A 25,849-nucleotide genomic window follows, 5' to 3' on the forward strand; every position below is an offset into this window, starting at 1 on the left:
ACAGAACCAAAACATCAAACCTGTTGTTACGTTATGACAAAACAGAACAAAACATCAAACCTATTGTTATGTCATGACAAAACAAACAAAAACTTCAAACCTGTTGTTACGTTATGACAAAACAGAACCAAAACATCAAACCTATTGTTATGTCATGACAAAACAAACAAAAACTTCAAACCTGTTGTAACGTTATGATAAAACAGAACCAAGACATTAAACCTTTTGTTACGTTATAATAAAACAGAACCAAAACATTAAACCTTTTGTTACGTTATGATAAAACAGAACCAAGACATTAAACCTTTTGTTACGTAATGATAAAACAGAACCAAAATATCAAACCTATTGTTATGTCATGACAAAACAAACAAAAACTTCAAACCTGTTGTAACGTTATGATAAAACAGAACCAAGACATTAAACCTTTTGTTACGTTATGATAAAACAGAACCAAAACATTAAATCTTTTGTTACGTTATGACAAAACAGAACCAAAACATCAAACCTTTTGTTACGTTATGATAAAACAAACAAAAACTTCAAACCTTTTGTTACGTTATGATAAAACAGAACCAAGACATTAAACCTTTTGTTACGTTATGATAAAACAGAACCAAAACATCAAACCTATTGTTATGTTATGACAAAACAAACAAAAACTTCAAACCTGTTGTAACGTTATGATAAAACAGAACCAAGACATTAAACCTTTTGTTACGTTATGATAAAACAGAACCAAAACATCAAACCTATTGTTATGTTATGACAAAACAAACAAAAACTTCAAACCTGTTGTAACGTTATGATAAAACAGAACCAAGACATCAAACCTTTTGTTACGTTATGATAAAACAGAACCAAAACATCAAACCTTTTGTTACGTTATGACAAAACAGAACCAAAACATCAAACCTTTTGTTACGTTATGACAAAACAGAACCAAAACATCAAACCTTTTGTTACGTTATGACAAAACAGAACCAAAACATCAAACCTTTTGTTACGTTATGACAAAACAGAACCAAAACATCAAACCTTTTGTTACGTTATGACAAAACAGAACCAAAACATCAAACCTATTGTTATGTCATGACAAAACAAACAAAAACTTCAAACCTGTTGTTACGTTATGAAAAACAGAACCAAAACATCAAACCTATTGTTATGTTATGACAAAACAAACAAAAACTTCAAACCTGTTGTTACGTTATGATAAAACAGAACCAAAACATCAAACCTTTTGTTACGTTATGACAAAACAGAACCAAAACATTAAACCTTTTGTTACGTTATGATAAAACAGAACCAAAACATCAAACCTGTTGTTACGTTATGACAAAACAGAACCAAAACATCAAACCTATTGTTATGTTATGACAAAACAAACAAAACTTCAAACCTGTTGTTACGTTATGACAAAACAGAACCAAAACATCAAACCTATTGTTATGTCATGACAAAACAAACAAAAACTTCAAACCTGTTGTTACGTTATGACAAAACAGAACCAAAACATCAAACCTATTGTTATGTCATGACAAAACAAACAAAAAACTTCAAACCTGTTGTAACGTTATGAGAAAACAGAACCAAGACATTAAACCTATTGTTACGTTATGATAAAACAGAACCAAAACATCAAACCTATTGTTATGTCATGACAAAACAAACAAAAACTTCAAACCTGTTGTAACGTTATGATAAAACAGAACCAAGACATTAAACCTTTGTTACGTTATGATAAAACAGAACCAAAACATCAAACCTATTGTTATGTTATGACAAAACAAACAAAACTTCAAACCTGTTGTAACGTTATGATAAAACAGAACGAAGACATTAAACCTTTTGTTACGTTATGATAAAACAGAACCAAAACATCAAACCTTTTGTTACGTTATGACAAAACAGAACCAAAACATCAAACCTTTTCTTACGTTATGACAAAACAGAACCAAAACATTAAACCTTTTGTTACGTTATGACAAAACAGAACCAAAACATCAAACCTATTGTTATGTCATGACAAAACAAACAAAACTTCAAACCTGTTGTTACGTTATGAAAAAACAGAACCAAAACATCAAACCTATTGTTATGTTATGACAAAACAAACAAAACTTCAAACCTGTTGTTACGTTATGACAAAACAGAACCAAAACATCAAACCTATTGTTATGTCATGACAAAACAAACAAAAACTTCAAACCTGTTGTAACGTTATGATATAACAGAACCAAAACATTGAACCTTTTGTTACGTTATGATAAAACAGAACCAAAACATTAAACCTTTTGTTACGTTATGATAAAACAAACAAACACTTCAAATCTGTTGTAATGTTATGATAAAACAGAACGAAGACATTAAACCTTTTGTTACGTTATGATAAAACAGACCCAGACATTAAAGCTGCTGTTATGTCATGATAAACAGAGCCAAGACATTAAAGCTACTGTTATGTCATGATAAAACAGACCAAGACATTAAAGCTGCTGTTATGTCATGATAAACAGAACTAAGACATTAAAGCTACTGTTATGTCATGATAAAAAGAAACAAAACATTAAACCTGTTGTTACGTTATGACAAAACAGAACCAAAACATCAAACCTATTGTTATGTCATAACAAAACAAACAAAAACTTCAAACCTGTTGTAACGTTATGATAAAACAGAACCAAGACATTAAACCTTTTGTTACGTTATGAAAAAACAGAACCAAAACATCAAACCTTTTGTTACGTTAAGACAAAACAGAACCAAAACATCAAACCTGTTGTTATGTCATGACAAAACAAACAAAAACTTCAAACCTTTTGTTACGTTATGACAAAACAGAACCAAAACATCAAACATATTGTTATGTTATGACAAATCAAACAAAAACTTCAAACCTGTTGTAACGTTATGATAAAACAGAACCAAAACATTAAACCTTTTGTTACGTTATGATAAAACAGAACCAAGACATTAAACCTTTTGTTACGTTATGATAAAACAGAACCAAAACATCAAACCTATTGTTATGTTATGACAAAACAAACAAAACTTCAAACCTGTTGTAACGTTATGATAAAACAGAACCAAGACATTAAACCTTTTGTTACGTTATGATAAAACAGAACCAAAACATCAAACATTTTCTTACGTTATGACAAAACAGAACCAAAACATTAAACCTTTTGTTACGTTATGACAAAACAGAACCAAAACATCAAAACTTTTCTTACGTTATGACAAAACAGAACCAAAACATTAAACATTTTGTTACGTTATGACAAAACAGAACCAAAACATCAAACCTTTTGTTACGTTATGATAAAACAAACAAAAACTTCAAACCTTTTGTTACGATATGACAAAACAGAACCAAAACATCAAACCTGTTGTTACGTTAAGACAAAACAGAACCAAAACATCAAACCTATTGTTATGTCATGACAAAACAAACAAAACTTCAAACCTGTTGTTACGTTATGACAAAACAGAACCAAAACATCAAACCTATTGTTATGTCATGACAAAACAAACAAAACTTCAAACCTGTTGTAACGTTATGATAAAACAGAACCAAGACATTAAACCTTTTGTTACGTTATAATAAAACAGAACCAAAACATTAAACCTTTTGTTACGTTATGATAAAACAGAACCAAGACATTAAACCTTTTGTTACGTAATGATAAAACAGAACCAAAATATCAAACCTATTGTTATGTCATGACAAAACAAACAAAAACTTCAAACCTGTTGTAACGTTATGATAAAACAGAACCAAGACATTAAACCTTTTGTTACGTTATGATAAAACAGAACCAAAACATTAAATCTTTTGTTACGTTATGACAAAACAGAACCAAAACATCAAGCCTTTTGTTACGTTATGATAAAACAAACAAAAACTTCAAACCTTTTGTTACGTTATGATAAAACAGAACCAAGACATTAAACCTTTTGTTACGTTATGACAAAACAGAACCAAAACATCAAACCTATTGTTATGTTATGACAAAATAAACAAAAACTTCAAACCTGTTGTAACTTTATGATAAAACAGAACCAAGACATTAAACCTTTTGTTACGTTATGATAAAACAAACAAAAACTTCAAACCTGTTGTAACGTTATGATAAAACAGAACGAAGACATTAAACCTTTTGTTACGTTATGATAAAACAGACCCAGACATTAAAGCTGCTGTTATGTCATGATAAACAGAGCCAAAACATTAAAGCTACTGTTATGTCATGATAAAACAGACCAAGACATTAAAGCTGCTGTTATGTTATGATAAACAGAACCAAAAATTAAACCTACTGTTATGTCATGATAAAACAGAACCAAAACATTAAACCTGTTGTTACGTTATGACAAAACAGAACCAAAACATTAAATCTTTTGTTACGTTATGACAAAAGAGAACCAAAACATCAAACATATTGTTACGTTAAGACAAAACAAACAAAACCGTCAAACATTTTGTTACGTTATGATAAAACAGAACGAAGACATTAAACCTTTTGTTACGTTATGATAAAACAGACCCAGACATTAAAGCTGCTGTTATGTCATGACAAAACAAACAAAAACTTCAAACCTTTTGTTACGTTATGACAAAACAGAACCAAAACATCAAACCTGTTGTTGCGTTAAGACAAAACAAAACCAAAACATCAAACCTTTTGTTACGTTATGATAAAACAAACAAAACTTCAAACCTTTTGTTACGTTATGATAAAACAAACAAAACTTCAAACCTTTTGTTACGTTATGATAAAACAGAACCAAGACATTAAACCTTTTGTTACGTTATGACAAAACAGAACCAAAACATCAAACCTATTGTTATGTCATGACAAAACAAACAAAAACTTCAAACCTGTTGTAACGTTATGAGAAAACAGAACCAAGACATTAAACCTATTGTTAAGTTATGATAAAACAGAACCAAAATATCAAACCTATTGTTATGTCATGACAAAACAAACAAAAACTTCAAACCTGTTGTTACGTTATGACAAAACAGAACCAAAACATCAAACCTATTGTTATGTCATGACAAAACAAACAAAAACTTCAAACCTGTTGTTACGTTATGACAAAACAGAACCAAAACATCAAACCTATTGTTATGTTATGACAAAACAAACAAAAACTTCAAACCTGTTGTAACGTTATGATAAAACAGAACGAAGACATTAAACCTTTTGTTACGTTATGATAAAACAGACCCAGACATTAAAGCTGCTGTTATGTCATGACAAAACAAACAAAAACTTCAAACCTTTTGTTACGTTATGACAAAACAGAACCAAAACATCAAACCTTTTGTTACGTTATGACAAAACAGAACCAAAACATCAAACTTTTTGTTACGTTATGACAAAACAGAACCAAAACATTAAATCTTTTGTTACGTTATGACAAAACAGAACCAAAACATGAAACCTTTTGTTACGTTATGATAAAACAAACAAAAACTTCAAACCTTTTGTTACGTTATGATAAAACAAACAAAAACCTTCAAACCTTTGTTACGTTATGATAAAACAGAACCAAGACATTAAACCTTTTGTTACGTTATGACAAAACAGAACCAAAACATCAAACCTATTGTTATGTCATGACAAAACAAACAAAAACTTCAAACCTGTTGTAACGTTATGATAAAACAGAACCAAGACATTAAACCTTTTGTTACGTTATGATAAAACAGAACCAAAACATCAAACCTTTTCTTACGTTATGACAAAACAGAACCAAAACATCAAACCTGTTGTAACGTTATGATAAAACAGAACGAAGACATTAAACCTTTTGTTACGTTATGATAAAACAGACCCAGACATTAAAGCTGCTGTTATGTCATGACAAAACAAACAAAAACTTCAAACCTTTTGTTACGTTATGACAAAACAGAACCAAAACATCAAACCTTTTGTTACGTTATGACAAAACAGAACCAAAACATCAAACCTTTTGTTACGTTATGACAAAACACAACCAAAACATTAAATCTTTTGTTACGTTATGACAAAACAGAACCAAAACATGAAACCTTTTGTTAAGTTATGACAAAACAGAACCAAAACATCAAACCTGTTGTTGCGTTAAGACAAAACAAAACCAAAACATCAAACCTTTTGTTACGTTATGATAAAACAAACAAAAACTTCAAACCTTTTGTTACGTTATGATAAAACAAACAAAAACTTCAAACCTTTTGTTACGTTATGATAAAACAGAACCAAGACATTAAACCTTTTGTTACGTTATGACAAAACAGAACCAAAACATCAAACCTATTGTTATATCATGACAAAACAAACAAAAACTTCAAACCTGTTGTAACGTTATGAGAAAACAGAACCAAGACATTAAACCTTTTGTTACGTTATGATTAAACAGACCCAGACATTAAAGCTGCTATTATGTCATGATAAACAGAGCCAAGACATTAAAGCTACTGTTATGTCATGATAAAACAGACCAAGACATTAAAGCTGCTGTTATGTCATGATAAACAGAGCTAAGACATTAAAGCTACTGTTATGTCATGATAAAAAAGAACCAAGATATTAAACCTGTTGTTACGTTATGACAAAACAGAACCAAAACATTAAATCTTTTGTTACGTTATGACAAAACAGAACCAAAACATCAAACCTTTTGTTATGTTATGACAAAACGGAACCAAAACATTAAATCTTTTGTTACGTTATGACAAAACAGAACCAAAACATCAAACCTATTGTTATGTCATGACAAAACAAACAAAAACTTCAAACCTGTTGTTACATTATGACAAAACAGAACCAAAACATCAAACCTATTGTTATGTCATGACAAAACAAACAAAAACTTCAAACCTGTTGTAACGTTATGAGAAAACAGAACCAAGACATTAAACCTATTGTTAAGTTATGATAAAACAGAACCAAAACATCAAACCTATTGTTATGTCATGACAAAATAAACAAAAACTTCAAACCTGTTGTAACTTTATGATAAAACAGAACCAAGACATTAAACCTTTTGTTACGTTATGATAAAACAGAACCAAAACATCAAACATATTATTATGTTATGACAAAACAAACAAAAACTTCAAACCTGTTGTAACGTTATGATAAAACAGAACCAAGACATTAAACCTTTTGTTACGTTATGATAAAACAGAACCAAAACATCAAACCTTTTGTTACGTTATGACAAAACAGAACCAAAACATCAAACCTTTTCTTACGTTATGACAAAACAGAACCAAAACATTAAACCTTTTGTTACGTTAAGACAAAACAGAACCAAAACATCAAACCTATTGTTATGTCATGACAAAACAAACAAAAACTTCAAACCTGTTGTTACGTTATGAAAAACAGAAGCAAAACATCAAACATATTGTTATGTTATGACAAAACTAACAAAAACTTCAAACCTGTTGTTTCGTTATGACAAAACAGAACCAAAACATCAAACCTATTGTTATGTCATGACAAAACAAACAAAAACTTCAAACCTGTTGTAACGTTATGATAAAACAGAACGAAGACATTAAACCTTTTGTTACGTTATGATAAAACAGACCCAGACATTAAAGCTGCTGTTATGTCATGATAAACAGAGCAAAGACATTAAAGCTACTGTTATGTCATGATAAAACAGACCAAGACATTAAAGCTGCTGTTATGTCATGATAAACAGAGCAAAGACATTAAAGCTACTGTTATGTCATGATAAAAAAGAACCAAGACATTAAACCTGTTGTTACGTTATGACAAAACAGAACCAAAACATTAAATCTTTTGTTACGTTATGACAAAACAGAACCAAAACATTAAATCTTTTGTTACGTTATGACAAAACAGAACCAAAACATCAAACCTATTGTTATGTCATGACAAAACAAACAAAAACTTCAAACCTGTTGTTACATTATGACAAAACAGAACCAAAACATCAAACCTATTGTTATGTCATGACAAAACAAACAAAAACTTCAAATCTGTTGTAACGTTATGAGAAAACAGAACCAAGACAATAAACCTATTGTTAAGTTATGATAAAACAGAACCAAAATATCAAACCTATTGTCATGTCATGACAAAACAAACAAAACTTCAAACCTGTTGTAACGTTATGATAAAACAGAACCAAGACATTAAACCTTTTGTTACGTTATGATAAAACAGAACCAAAACATCAAACCTTTGTTACGTTATGATAAAACAAACAAAAACTTAAACCTTTTGTTACGTTATGACAAAACAGAACCAAAACATCAAACCTATTGTAATGTTATGACAAAACAAACAAAAACTTCAAACCTGTTGTAACTTTATGATAAAACAGAACCAAGACATTAAACCTTTTGTTACGTTATGATAAAACAGAACCAAAACATCAAACTTATTATTATGTTATGACAAAACAAACAAAAACTTCAAACCTGTTGTAACGTTATGATAAAACAGAACCAAGACATTAAACCTTTTGTTACGTTATGATAAAACAGAACCAAAACATCAAACCTTTTGTTACGTTATGACAAAACAGAACCAAAACATCAAACCTTTTCTTACGTTATGACAAAACAGAACCAAAACATCAAATCTTTTCTTACGTTATGACAAAACAGAACCAAAACATAAAACCTATTGTTATGTCATGACAAAACAAACAAAAACTTCAAACCTGTTGTAACGTTATGATAAAACAGAACGAAGACATTAAACCTTTTGTTACGTTATGATAAAACAGACCCAGACATTAAAGCTGCTGTTATGTCATGATAAACAGAGCCAAGACATTAAAGCTTCTGTTATGTCATGATAAAACAGACCAAGACATTAAAGCTGCTGTTATGTCATGATAAACAGAGCTAAGACATTAAAGCTATTGTTATGTCATGATAAAACAGAACCAAGACATTAAACCTGTTGTTACGTTAAGACAAAACAAACAAAACCTTCAAACATTTTGTTACGTTATGACAAAACAGAACCAAAACATTAAACCTTTTGTTATGTTATGACAAAACCGAACCAAAACATTAAATCTTTTGTTACGTTATGACAAAACAGAACCAAAACATCAAACCTATTGTTATGTCATGACAAAACAAACAAAAACTCTAAACCTGTTGTTACGTTATGATAAAAAAGAACCAAAACATCAAACCTATTGTTATGTCATGACAAAACAAACAAAAACTTCAAACCTGTTGTAACGTTATGATAAAACAGAACGAAGACATTAAACCTTTTGTTACGTTATGATAAAACAGACCCAGACATTAAAGCTGCTGTTATGTCATGATAAACAGAGCCAAGACATTAAAGCTACTGCTATGTCATGATAAAACAGAACCAAGACATTAAAGCTGCTGTTATGTCATGATAAACAGAGCTAAGACATTAAAGCTACTGCTATGTCATGATAAAACAGAACCAAGACATTAAACCTGTTGTTACGTTATGACAAAACAGAACAAAAACATCAAACCTGTTGTTATGTCATAACAAAACAAACAAAAACTTCAAACCTGTTGTAACGTTATGATAAAACAGAACCAAGACATTAAACCTTTTGTTACGTTATGATAAAACAGAACCAAAACATCAAACCTTTTGTTACGTTATGATAAAACAAACAAAAACTTCAAACCTTTTGTTACGTTATGACAAAACAGAACCAAGACATTAAACCTTTTGTTACGTTATGACAAAAATGAACCAAAACATCAAACCTATTGTTATGTTATGACAAAACAAACAAAAACTTCAAACCTGTTGTAACGTTATGATAAAACAGAACCAAGACATTAAACCTTTTGTTACGTTATGATAAAACAGAACCAAAACATCAAACTTATTATTATGTTATGACAAAACAAACAAAAACTTCAAACCTGTTGTAACGTTATGATAAAACAGAACCAAGACATTAAACCTTTTGTTACGTTATGATAAAACAGAACCAAAACATCAAACCTTTTGTTACGTTATGACAAAACAGAACCAAAACATCAAACCTTTTCTTACGTTATGACAAAACAGAACCAAAACATCAAACCTTTTGTTACGTTATGATAAAACAGAACCAAAACATCAAACCTTTTGTTACGTTATGACAAAACAGAACCAAAACATCAAACCTATTGTTATGTCATGACAAAACAAACAAAAACTTCAAACCTGTTGTTACGTTATGAAAAACAGAAGCAAAACATCAAACATATTGTTATGTTATGACAAAACAAACAAAAACTTCAAACCTGTTGTTACGTTATGACAAAACAGAACCAAAACATAAAACCTATTGTTATGTCATGACAAAACAAACAAAAACTTCAAACCTGTTGTAACGTTATGATAAAACAGAACGAAGACATTAAACCTTTTGTTACGTTATGATAAAACAGACCCAGACATTAAAGCTGCTGTTATGTCATGATAAACAGAGCCAAGACATTAAAGCTACTGTTATGTCATGATAAAACAGACCAAGACATTAAAGCTGCTGTTATGTCATGATAAACAGAGCTAAGACATTAAAGCAAATTTTATGTCATGATAAAACAGAACCAAGACATTAAACCTGTTGTTACGTTAAGACAAAACAAACAAAACCTTCAAACATTTTGTTACGTAATGACAAAACAGAACCAAAACATCAAACCTTTTGTTATGTTATGACAAAACAGAACCAAAACATTAAACCTTTTGTTACGTTATGACAAAACAGAACCAAAACATCAAACCTATTGTTATGTCATGACAAAACAAACAAAAAACTTCAAACCTGTTGTTACGTTATGATAAAACAGAACCAAAACATCAAACCTATTGTTATGTTATGATAAAACAAACAAAACTTCAAACCTGTTGTAACGTTATGATAAAACAGAACGAAGACATTAAACCTTTTGTTATGTTATGATAAAACAGACCAAGACATTAAAGCTGCTGTTATGTCATGATAAACAGAGCTAAGACATTAAAGCTACTGCTATGTCATGATAAAACAGAACCAAGACATTAAACCTGTTGTTACGTTATGATAAAACAGAACAAAAACATCAAACCTGTTGTTATGTCATAACAAAACAAACAAAAACTTCAAACCTGTTGTAACGTTATGATAAAGCAGAACCAAGACATTAAACCTTTTGTTACGTTATGACAAAACAGAACCAAAACATCAAACCTATTGTTATGTCATGACAAAACAAACAAAAACTTCAAACCTGTTGTAACGTTATGATAAAACAGAACCAAGACATAAAACCTTTTGTTACGTTATGATAAAACAGAACCAAAACATCAAACCTATTGTCATGTCATGACAAAACAAACAAAAACTTCAAACCTGTTGTAACGTTATGATAAAACAGAACCAAGACATTAAACCTTTTGTTACGTTATGATAAAACAGAACCAAAACATCAAACCTTCTGTTACGTTATGATAAAACAAACAAAAACTTGAAACCTTTTGTTACGTTATGACAAAACAGAACCAAAACATCAAACCTATTGTTATGTTATGACAAAACAAACAAAAAAACTTCAAACCTGTTGTAACGTTATGATAAAACAGAACCAAGACATTAAACCTTTTGTTACGTTATGATAAAACAGAACCAAAACATCAAACTTATTGTTATGTTATGACAAAACAAACAAAACTTCAAACCTGTTGTAACGTTATGATAAAACAGAACCAAGACATTAAACCTTTTGTTACGTTATGATAAAACAGAACCAAAACATCAAACCTTTTGTTACGTTATGACAAAACAGAACCAAAACATCAAACCTTTTCTTACGTTATGACAAAACAGAACCAAAACATCAAATCTTTTCTTACGTTATGACAAAACAGAACCAAAACATAAAACCTATTGTTATGTCATGACAAAACAAACAAAAACTTCAAACCTGTTGTAACGTTATGATAAAACAGAACAGAGACATTAAACCTTTTGTTACGTTATGATAAAACAGACCCAAACATTAAACCTGCTGTTATGTCATGATAAACAGAACCAAGACATTAAACCTTTGTTATGTCATGATAAAACAGACCAAGACATTAAACCTGCTGTTATGTCATGATAAACAGAACTAAGACATTAAACCTATTGTTATGTTATGATAAAACAGAACCAAGACATTAAACCTGTTGTTACGTTATGACAAAACAAACAAAACATTCAAACCTTTTGTTACGTTATGACAAAACAGAACCAAAACATTAAACCTTTTGTTATGTTATGACAAAACCGAACCAAAACATTAAATCTTTTGTTACGTTATGACAAAACAGAACCAAAACATCAAACCTATTGTTATGTCATGACAAAACAAACAAAAACTCTAAACCTGTTGTTACGTTATGATAAAAAAGAACCAAAACATCAAACCTATTGTTATGTTATGACAAAACAAACAAAACTTCAAACCTGTTGTAACGTTATGATAAAACAGAACGAAGACATTAAACCTTTTGTTACGTTATGATAAAACAGACCCAGACATTAAAGCTGCTGTTATGTCATGATAAACAGAGCCAAGACATTAAAGCTACTGTTATGTCATGATAAAACAGACCAAGACATTAAAGCTGCTGTTATGTCATGATAAACAGAGCTAAGACATTAAAGCTACTGTTATGTCATGATAAAACAGAACCAAGACATTAAACCTGTTGTTACGTTAAGACAAAACAGAACCAAAACATCAAACCTATTGTTATGTCATAACAAAACAAACAAAAACTTCAAACCTGTTGTAACGTTATGATAAAACAGAACCAAGACATTAAACCTTTTGTTACGTTATGATAAAACAGAACCAAAACATCAAACCTTTTGTTACGTTATGATAAAACAAACAAAAACTTCAAACCTTTTGTTACGTTATGACAAAACAGAACCAAGACATTAAACCTTTTGTTACGTTATGACAAAAAAGAACCAAAACATCAAACCTATTGTTATGTTATGACAAAACAAACAAAACTTCAAACCTGTTGTAACGTTATGATAAAACAGAACCAAGACATTAAACCTTTTGTTACGTTATGATAAAACAGAACCAAAACATCAAACTTATTGTTATGTTATGACAAAACAAACAAAAACTTCAAACCTGTTGTAACGTTATGATAAAACAGAACCAAGACATTAAACGTTTTGTTACGTTATGATAAAACAGAACCAAAACATCAAACCTTTTGTTACGTTATGACAAAACAGAACCAAAACATCAAACCTTTTGTTACGTTATGACAAAACAGAACCAAAACATCAAACCTTTTGTTACGTTATGATAAAACAGAACCAAAACATCAAACCTTTTGTTACGTTATGACAAAACAGAACCAAAACATCAAACCTATTGTTATGTCATGACAAAACAAACAAAACTTCAAACCTGTTGTTACGTTATGAAAAACAGAACCAAAACATCAAACCTATTGTTATGTTATGACAAAACAAACAAAACTTCAAACCTGTTGTTACGTTATGACAAAACAGAACCAAAACATCAAACCTATTGTTATGTTATGACAAAACAAACAAAACTTCAAACCTGTTGTAACGTTATGATAAAACAGAACGAAGACATTAAACCTTTTGTTACGTTATGATAAAACAGACCCAGACATTAAAGCTGCTGTTATGTCATGATAAACAGAACCAAGACATTAAAGCTACTGTTATGTCATGATAAAACAGACCAAGACATTAAAGCTGCTGTTATGTCATGATAAACAGAACTAAGACATTAAAACAAATTTTATGTCATGATAAAACAGAACCAAGACATTAAACCTGTTGTTACGTTATGACAAAACAAACAAAACATTCAAACCTTTTGTTACGTTATGACAAAACAGAACCAAAACATCAAACCTTTTGTTATGTTATGATAAAACAGAACCAAAACATTAAACCTTTTGTTACGTTATGACAAAACAGAACCAAAACATCAAACCTATTGTTATGTCATGACAAAACAAACAAAAACTTCAAACCTGTTGTTACGTTATGATAAAACAGAACCAAAACATCAAACCTATTGTTATGTCATGATAAAACAAACAAAAACTTCAAACCTGTTGTAACGTTATGATAAAACAGAACCAAGACATTAAACCTTTGTTATGTTATGATAAAACAGACCAAGACATTAAACCTGCTGTTATGTTATGATAAAACAGAACTAAGACATTAAAGCTACTGTTATGTCATGATAAAACAGAACCAAGACATTAAACCTGTTGTTACGTTATGATAAAACAGAACAAAACATCAAACCTGTTGTTATGTCATGACAAAACAAACAAAACTTCAAACCTGTTGTAACGTTATGATAAAACAGAACCAAGACATTAAACCTTTTGTTACGTTATGACAAAACAGAACCAAAACATCAAACCTGTTGTTATGTCATGACAAAACAAACAAAAACTTCAAACCTTTTGTTACGTTATGACAAAACAGAACCAAAACATCAAACCTTTTGTTACGTTATGACAAAACAGAACCAAAACATTAAACCTTTTGTTACGTTATGACAAAACAGAACCAAAACATTAAACCTTTTGTTACGTTATGACAAAACAGAACCAAAACATCAAACCTTTTGTTACGTTATGACAAAACAGAACCAAAACATCAAACCTGTTGTTACGTTATGACAAAACAAAACCAAAACATCAAACCTTTTGTTACGTTATGATAAAACAAACAAAAACTTCAAACCTTTTGTTACGTTATGACAAAACAGAACCAAAACATCAAACGTTTTGTTACGTTATTACAAAACAGAACCAAAACATTAAACCTTTTGTTACGTTATGACAAAACAGAACCAAAACATTAAATCTTTTGTTACGTTATGATAAAGCAGAACCAAGACATTAAACCTTTTGTTACGTTATGACAAAACAGAACCAAAACATCAAACCTGTTGTTATGTCATGACAAAACAAACAAAAACTTCAAACCTTTTGTTACGTTATGACAAAACAGAACCAAAACATCAAACCTTTGTTACGTTATTACAAAACAGAACCAAAACATTAAACCTCTTGTAACGTTATGACAAAACAGAACCAAAATATTAAATCTTTTGTTACGTTATGACAAAACAGAACCAAAACATGAAACCTTTTGTTACGTTATGATAAAACAGAACCAAGACATTAAACCTTTTGTTACGTTATGACAAAACAGAACCAAAACATCAAACCTATTGTTATATCATGACAAAACAAACAAAAACTTCAAACCTGTTGTAACGTTATGATAAAACAGAACCAAGACATTAAACCTTTTGTTACGTTATGATAAAACAGAACCAAAACATCAAACCTTTTCTTACGTTATGACAAAACAGAACCAAAACATCAAACCTGTTGTAACGTTATGATAAAACAGAACGAAGACATTAAACCTTTTGTTACGTTATGATAAAACAGAACCAAACATTAAACCTGCTGTTATGTTATGACAAAACAAACAAAACTTCAAACCTTTTGTTACGTTATGACAAAACAGAACCAAAACATCAAACGTTTTGTTACGTTATTACAAAACAGAACCAAAACATCAAACCTTTTGTTACGTTATGACAAAACACAACCAAAACATTAAATCTTTTGTTACGTTATGACAAAACAGAACCAAAACATGAAACCTTTTGTTAAGTTATGACAAAACAGAACCAAAACATCAAACCTGTTGTTGCGTTAAGACAAAACAAAACCAAAACATCAAACCTTTTGTTACGTTATGATAAAACAAACAAAAACTTCAAACCTTTTGTTACGTTATGATAAAACAAACAAAAACTTCAAACCTTTTGTTACGTTATGATAAAACAGAACCAAGACATTAAACCTTTTGTTACGTTATGACAAAACAGAACCAAAACATCAAACCTATTGTTATATCATGACAAAACAAACAAAAACTTCAAACCTGTTGTAACGTTATGAGAAAACAGAACCAAGACATTAAACCTTTTGTTACGTTATGATTAAACAGACCCAGACATTAAAGCTGCTATTATGTCATGATAAACAGAGCCAAGACATTAAAGCTACTGTTATGTCATGATAAAACAGACCAAGACATTAAAGCTGCTGTTATGTCATGATAAACAGAGCTAAGACATTAAAGCTACTGTTATGTCATGATAAAAAAGAACCAAGACATTAAACCTGTTGTTACGTTATGACAAAACAGAACCAAAACATTAAACCTTTTGTTACGTTATGACAAAACAGAACCAAAACATCAAACCTTTTGTTACGTTATGACAAAACAGAACCAAAACATTAAATCTTTTGTTACGTTATGACAAAACAGAACCAAAACATCAAACCTATTGTTATGTCATGACAAAACAAACAAAAACTTCAAACCTGTTGTTACATTATGACAAAACAGAACCAAAACATCAAACCTATTGTTATGTCATGACAAAACAAACAAAAACTTCAAACCTGTTGTAACGTTATGAGAAAACAGAACCAAGACATTAAACCTATTGTTAAGTTATGATAAAACAGAACCAAAACATCAAACCTATTGTTATGTCATGACAAAATAAACAAAAACTTCAAACCTGTTGTAACTTTATGATAAAACAGAACCAAGACATTAAACCTTTTGTTACGTTATGATAAAACAGAACCAAAACATCAAACTTATTGTTATGTTATGACAAAACAAACAAAACTTCAAACCTGTTGTAACGTTATGATAAAACAGAACCAAGACATTAAACCTTTTGTTACGTTATGATAAAACAGAACCAAAACATCAAACCTTTTGTTACGTTATGACAAAACAGAACCAAAACATCAAACCTTTTCTTACGTTATGACAAAACAGAACCAAAACATTAAACCTTTTGTTACGTTAAGACAAAAAAGAACCAAAACATCAAACCTATTGTTATGTCATGACAAAACAAACAAAAACTTCAAACCTGTTGTTACGTTATGAAAAACAGAACCAAAACATCAAACATATTGTTATGTTATGACAAAACTAACAAAAACTTCAAACCTGTTGTTTCGTTATGACAAAACAGAACCAAAACATCAAACCTATTGTTATGTCATGACAAAACAAACAAAAACTTCAAACCTGTTGTAACGTTATGATAAAACAGAACGAAGACATTAAACCTTTTGTTACGTTATGATAAAACAGACCCAGACATTAAAGCTGCTGTTATGTCATAATAAACAGAGCAAAGACATTAAAGCTACTGTTATGTCATGATAAAACAGACCAAGACATTAAAGCTGCTGTTATGTCATGATAAACAGAGCAAAGACATTAAAGCTACTGTTATGTCATGATAAAAAAGAACCAAGACATTAAACCTGTTGTTACGTTATGACAAAACAGAACCAAAACATTAAATCTTTTGTTACGTTATGACAAAACAGAACCAAAACATTAAATCTTTTGTTACGTTATGACAAAACAGAACCAAAACATCAAACCTATTGTTATGTCATGACAAAACAAACAAAAACTTCAAACCTGTTGTTACATTATGACAAAACAGAACCAAAACATCAAACCTATTGTTATGTCATGACAAAACAAACAAAAACTTCAAATCTGTTGTAACGTTATGAGAAAACAGAACCAAGACAATAAACCTATTGTTAAGTTATGATAAAACAGAACCAAAATATCAAACCTATTGTCATGTCATGACAAAACAAACAAAAACTTCAAACCTGTTGTAACGTTATGATAAAACAGAACCAAGACATTAAACCTTTTGTTACGTTATGATAAAACAGAACCAAAACATCAAACCTTCTGTTACGTTATGATAAAACAAACAAAAACTTGAAACCTTTTGTTACGTTATGACAAAACAGAACCAAAACATCAAACCTATTGTAATGTTATGACAAAATAAACAAAAACTTCAAACCTGTTGTAACTTTATGATAAAACAGAACCAAGACATTAAACCTTTTGTTACGTTATGATAAAACAGAACCAAAACATCAAACTTATTATTATGTTATGACAAAACAAACAAAAACTTCAAACCTGTTGTAACGTTATGATAAAACAGAACCAAGACATTAAACCTTTTGTTACGTTATGATAAAACAGAACCAAAACATCAAACCTTTTGTTACGTTATGACAAAACAGAACCAAAACATCAAACCTTTTCTTACGTTATGACAAAACAGAACCAAAACATCAAATCTTTTCTTACGTTATGACAAAACAGAACCAAAACATAAAACCTATTGTTATGTCATGACAAAACAAACAAAAACTTCAAACCTGTTGTAACGTTATGATAAAACAGAACGAACACATTAAACCTTTTGTTACGTTATGATAAAACAGACCCAGACATTAAAGCTGCTGTTATGTCATGATAAACAGAGCCAAGACATTAAAGCTTCTGTTATGTCATGATAAAACAGACCAAGACATTAAAGCTGCTGTTATGTCATGATAAACAGAGCTAAGACATTAAAGCTATTGTTATGTCATGATAAAACAGAACCAAGACATTAAACCTGTTGTTACGTTAAGACAAAACAAACAAAACCTTCAAACATTTTGTTACGTTATGACAAAACAGAACCAAAACATTAAACCTTTTGTTATGTTATGACAAAACCGAACCAAAACATTAAATCTTTTGTTACGTTATGACAAAACAGAACCAAAACATCAAACCTATTGTTATGTCATGACAAAACAAACAAAAACTCTAAACCTGTTGTTACGTTATGATAAAAAAGAACCAAAACATCAAACCTATTGTTATGTCATGACAAAACAAACAAAAACTTCAAACCTGTTGTAACGTTATGATAAAACAGAACGAAGACATTAAACCTTTTGTTACGTTATGATAAAACAGACCCAGACATTAAAGCTGCTGTTATGTCATGATAAACAGAGCCAAGACATTAAAGCTACTGTTATGTCATGATAAAACAGACCAAGACATTAAAGCTGCTGTTATGTCATGATAAACAGAGCTAAGACATTAAAGCTACTGCTATGTCATGATAAAACAGAACCAAGACATTAAACCTGTTGTTACGTTATGACAAAACAGAACAAAAACATCAAACCTGTTGTTATGTCATAACAAAACAAACAAAAACTTCAAACCTGTTGTAACGTTATGATAAAACAGAACCAAGACATTAAACCTTTTGTTACGTTATGATAAAACAGAACCAAAACATCAAACCTTTTGTTACGTTATGATAAAACAAACAAAAACTTCAAACCTTTTGTTACGTTATGACAAAACAGAACCAAGACATTAAACCTTTTGTTACGTTATGACAAAAATGAACCAAAACATCAAACCTATTGTTATGTTATGACAAAATAAACAAAAACTTCAAACCTGTTGTAACTTTATGATAAAACAGAACCAAGACATTAAACCTTTTGTTACGTTATGATAAAACAGAACCAAAACATCAAACTTATTATTATGTTATGACAAAACAAACAAAAACTTCAAACCTGTTGTAACGTTATGATAAAACAGAACCAAGACATTAAACGTTTTGTTACGTTATGATAAAACAGAACCAAAACATCAAACCTTTTGTTACGTTATGACAAAACAGAACCAAAACATCAAACCTTTTCTTACGTTATGACAAAACAGAACCAAAACATCAAATCTTTTCTTACGTTATGATAAAACAGAACCAAAACATCAAACCTTTTGTTACGTTATGACAAAACAGAACCAAAACATCAAACCTATTGTTATGTCATGACAAAACAAACAAAAACTTCAAACCTGTTGTTACGTTATGAAAAACAGAAGCAAAACATCAAACATATTGTTATGTTATGACAAAACAAACAAAAACTTCAAACCTGTTGTTACGTTATGACAAAACAGAACCAAAACATAAAACCTATTGTTATGTCATGACAAAACAAACAAAAACTTCAAACCTGTTGTAACGTTATGATAAAACAGAACGAAGACATTAAACCTTTTGTTACGTTATGATAAAACAGACCCAGACATTAAAGCTGCTGTTATGTCATGATAAACAGAGCCAAGACATTAAAGCTACTGTTATGTCATGATAAAACAGACCAAGACATTAAAGCTGCTGTTATGTCATGATAAACAGAGCTAAGACATTAAAGCAAATTTTATGTCATGATAAAACAGAACCAAGACATTAAACCTGTTGTTACGTTAAGACAAAACAAACAAAACCTTCAAACATTTTGTTACGTAATGACAAAACAGAACCAAAACATCAAACCTTTTGTTATGTTATGACAAAACCGAACCAAAACATTAAATCTTTTGTTACGTTATGACAAAACAGAACCAAAACATCAAACCTATTGTTATGTCATGACAAAACAAACAAAAACTTCAAACCTGTTGTTACGTTATGATAAAAAAGAACCAAAACATCAAACCTATTGTTATGTCATGATAAAACAAACAAAAACTTCAAACCTGATGTAACGTTATGATAAAACAGAACGAAGACATTAAACCTTTTGTTATGTTATGATAAAACAGACCAAGACATTAAAGCTGCTGTTATGTCATGATAAACAGAGCTAAGACATTAAAGCTACTGCTATGTCATGATAAAACAGAACCAAGACATTAAACCTGTTGTTACGTTATGATAAAACAGAACAAAAACATCAAACCTGTTGTTATGTCATAACAAAACAAACAAAAACTTCAAACCTGTTGTAACGTTATGATAAAGCAGAACCAAGACATTAAACCTTTTGTTACGTTATGACAAAACAGAACCAAAACATCAAACCTGTTGTTATGTCATGACAAAACAAACAAAAACTTCAAACCTTTTGTTACGTTATGACAAAACAGAACCAAAACATCAAACGTTTTGTTACGTTATTACAAAACAGAACCAAAACATTAAACCTTTTGTTACGTTATGACAAAACAGAACCAAAACATTAAATCTTTTGTTACGTTATGACAAAACAGAACCAAAACATGAAACCTTTTGTTACGTTATGACAAAACAGAACCAAAACATCAAACCTGTTGTTGCGTTAAGACAAAACAAAACCAAAACATCAAACCTTTTGTTACGTTATGATAAAACAAACAAAAACTTCAAACCTTTTGTTACGTTATGACAAAACAGAACCAAAACATCAAACGTTTTGTTACGTTATTACAAAACAGAACCAAAACATTAAACCTTTTGTTACGTTATGACAAAACAGAACCAAAACATTAAATCTTTTGTTACGTTATGATAAAGCAGAACCAAGACATTAAACCTTTTGTTACGTTATGACAAAACAGAACCAAAACATCAAACCTGTTGTTATGTCATGACAAAACAAACAAAAACTTCAAACCTTTTGTTACGTTATGACAAAACAGAACCAAAACATCAAACCTTTGTTACGTTATTACAAAACAGAACCAAAACATTAAACCTCTTGTAACGTTATGACAAAACAGAACCAAAACATTAAATCTTTTGTTACGTTATGACAAAACAGAACCAAAACATGAAACCTTTTGTTACGTTATGATAAAACAGAACCAAGACATTAAACCTTTTGTTACGTTATGACAAAACAGAACCAAAACATCAAACCTATTGTTATATCATGACAAAACAAACAAAAACTTCAAACCTGTTGTAACGTTATGAGAAAACAGAACCAAGACATTAAACCTATTGTTAAGTTATGATAAAACAGAACCAAAACATCAAACCTATTGTTATGTCATGACAAAACAAACAAAAACTTCAAACCTGTTGTTACATTATGACAAAACAGAACCAAAACATCAAACCTATTGTTATGTCATGACAAAACAAACAAAAACTTCAAACCTTTTGTTACGTTATGATAAAACAGAACCAAGACATTAAACCTTTTGTTACGTTATGACAAAACAGAACCAAAACATCAAACCTATTGTTATGTTATGACAAAATAAACAAAAACTTCAAACCTGTTGTAACTTTATGATAAAACAGAACCAAGACATAAAACCTTTTGTTACGTTATGATAAAACAGAACCAAAACATCAAACATATTATTATGTCATGACAAAAGAAACAAAAACTTCAAACCTGTTGTTACGTTATGAAAAACAGAAGCAAAACATCAAACATATTGTTATGTTATGACAAAACAAACAAAAACTTCAAACCTGTTGTAACGTTATGATAAAACAGAACCAAAACATCAAACCTTTTCTTACGTTATGACAAAACAGAACCAAAACATCAAACCTTTTCTTACGTTATGATAAAACAGAACGAAGACATTAAACCTTTTGTTACGTTATGATAAAACAGACCCAGACATTAAAGCTGCTGTTATGTCATGATAAACAGAGCCAAGACATTAAAGCTACTGTTATGTCATGATAAAACAGACCAAGACATTAAAGCTGCTGTTATGTCATGATAAACAGAGCTAAGACATTAAAGCTACTGTTATGTCATGATAAAACAGAACCAAGACATTAAACCTGTTGTTACGTTATGACAAAACAGAACCAAAACATCAAACCTATTGTTATGTCATAACAAAACAAACAAAAACTTCAAACCTGTTGTAACGTTATGATAAAGCAGAACCAAGACATTAAACCTTTTGTTACGTTATGACAAAACAGTACCAAAACATCAAACCTGTTGTTACGTTATGACAAAACAGAACCAATACATTAAATCTTTTGTTACGTTATGACAAAACAGAACCAAAACATCAAACCTGTTGTTGCGTTAAGACAAAACAAAAATAAAACATCAAACCTTTTGTTACGTTATGATAAAACAAACAAAAACTTCAAACCTTTTGTTACGTTATGATAAAACAGAACCAAGACATTAAGCCTTTTGTTACGTTATGACAAAACAGAACCAAAACATCAAACCTATTGTTATGTCATGACAAAACAAAGAAAAACTTCAAACCTGTTGTAACGTTATGGGAAAACAGAACCAAGACATTAAACCTTTTGTTACGTTATGATAAAACAGAACCAAAATATCAAACCTATTGTTATGTCATGACAAAACAAACAAAAACTTCAAACCTGTTGTTACGTTATGACAAAACAGAAGCAAAACATCAAACCTATTGTGATGTCATGACAAAACAAACAAAAACTTCAAACCTGTTGTAACGTTATGATAAAACAAAACCAAGACATTAAACCTTTTGTTACGTTATGATAAAACAGAACCAAAACATTAAATCTTTTGTTACGTTATGACAAAACAGAACCAAAACATCAAACCTTTTGTTACGTTATGATAAAACAAACAAAAACTTCAAACCTTTTGTTACGTTATGATAAAACAGAACCAAGACATTAAACCTTTTTTTACGTTATGACAAAACAGAACCAAAACATCAAACATATTGTTAGGTGATGACAAAACATACAAAAACATCAAACCTGTTGTAACGTTATGATAAAACAGAACCAAAACATCAAACCTTTTGTTACGTTATGACAAAACAGAACCAAAACATCAAACCTTTTGTTACGTTATGACAAAACAGAACCAAAACATCAAACCTTTTGTTACGTTATGATAAAACAGAACCAAAACATCAAACCTGTTGTTACGTTAAGACAAAACAGAACCAAAACATCAAACCTATTGTTATGTCATGACAAAACAAACAAAAACTTCAAACCTGTTGTTACGTTATGACAAAACAGAACCAAAACATCAAACATATTTTTTATGTTATGACAAAACAAACAAAACTTCAAACCTGTTGTAACGTTATGATAAAACAGAACCAAGACTTAAACCTTTTGTTACGTTATGATAAAACAGAACCAAAACATCAAACCTTTTGTTACGTTATGACAACACAGAACCAAAACATCAAACCTTTTCTTACGTTATGACAAAACAGAACCAAAACATCAAACCTTTTCTTACGTTATGATAAAATAAAACCAAAACATCAAACCTGTTGTTACGTTAAGACAAAACAGAACCAAAACATCAAACCTATTGTTATGTCATGATAAAACAAACAAACAAAACTTCAAACCTGTTGTTACGTTATGACAAAACAGAACCAAGACATTAAACCTTTTGCATGAACATGAAACCTATTGTTATGTCATGACAAAACAAACAAAAACTTCAAACCTGTTGTAACGTTATGATAAAACAGAACGAAGACATTAAACCTTTTGTTACGTTATGATAAAACAGACCCAGACATTAAAGCTGCTGTTATGTCATGATAAACAGAGCCACGACATTAAAGCTACTGTTATGTCATGATAAAACCGACCAAGACATTAAAGCTGCTGTTATGTCATGATAAACAGAGCTAAGACATTAAAGCTACTGTTATGTCATGATAAAAAAGAACCAAAACATTAAACCTGGGTTTACGTTATGACAAAACAGAACCAAAACATCAAACCTATTGTTATGTCATAACAAAACAAACAAAAACTTCAAACCTGTTGTAACGTTATGATAAAGCAGAACAAAGACATTAAACCTTTTGTTACGTTATGACAAAACAGAACCAAAACATCAAACCTGTTGTTGTGTCATGACAAAACAAACAAAAACTTCAAACCTTTTGTTACGTTATGACAAAACAGAACCAAAACATCAAACGTTTTGTTACGTTATAACAAAACAGAACCAAAACATCAAACCTTTTGTTACGTTATGACAAAACAGAACCAAAACATTAAATCTTTTGTTACGTTATGACAAAACAGAACCAAAACATTAAACCTTTTGTTACGTTATGACAAAACAGAACCAAAACATCAAACCTTTTGTTGCGTTAAGACAAAACAAAACCAAAACATCAAACCTTTTGTTACGTTATGATAAAACAAACAAAAACTTCTAACCTTTTGTTACGTTATGATAAAACAGAACCAAGACATTAAGCCTTTTGTTACGTTATGACAAAACAGAACCAAAACATCAAACCTGTTGTTATGTCATGACAAAACAAACAAAAACTTCAAACCTTTTGTTACGTTATGACAAAACAGAACCAAAACATCAAACCTTTTGTTACGTTATTACAAAACAGAACCAAAACATTAAACCTCTTGTAACGTTATGACAAAACAGAACCAAAACATTAAATCTTTTGTTACGTTATGACAAAACAGAACCAAAACATTAAACCTTTTGTTACGTTATGATAAAACAGAACCAAGACATTAAACCTTTTGTTACGTTATGACAAAACAGAACCAAAACATCAAACCTATTGTTATATCATGACAAAACAAACAAAAACTTCAAACCTGTTGTAACGTTATGAGAAAACAGAACCAAGACATTAAACCTATTGTTAAGTTATGATAAAACAGAACCAAAATATCAAACCTATTGTTATGTCATGACAAAACAAACAAAAACTTCAAACCTGTTGTTACATTATGACAAAACAGAACCAAAACATCAAACCTATTGTTATGTTATGACAAAATAAACAAAAACTTCAAACCTGTTGTAACTTTATGATAAAACAGAACCAAGACATAAAACCTTTTGTTACGTTATGATAAAACAGAACCAAAACATCAAACATATTATTATGTTATGACAAAACAAACAAAAACTTCAAACCTGTTGTAACGTTATGATAAAACAGAACCAAGACATTAAACCTTTGTTACGTTATGATAAAACAGAACCAAAACATCAAACCTTTTGTTACGTTATGACAAAACAGAACCAAAACATCAAACCTTTTCTTACGTTATGACAAAACAGAACCAAAACATCAA

This window comes from Tachypleus tridentatus, chromosome 12 (genome assembly GCF_004210375.1).
Source record: "Tachypleus tridentatus isolate NWPU-2018 chromosome 12, ASM421037v1, whole genome shotgun sequence".
Taxonomy (NCBI): Eukaryota; Metazoa; Arthropoda; class Merostomata; order Xiphosura; family Limulidae; genus Tachypleus; species Tachypleus tridentatus.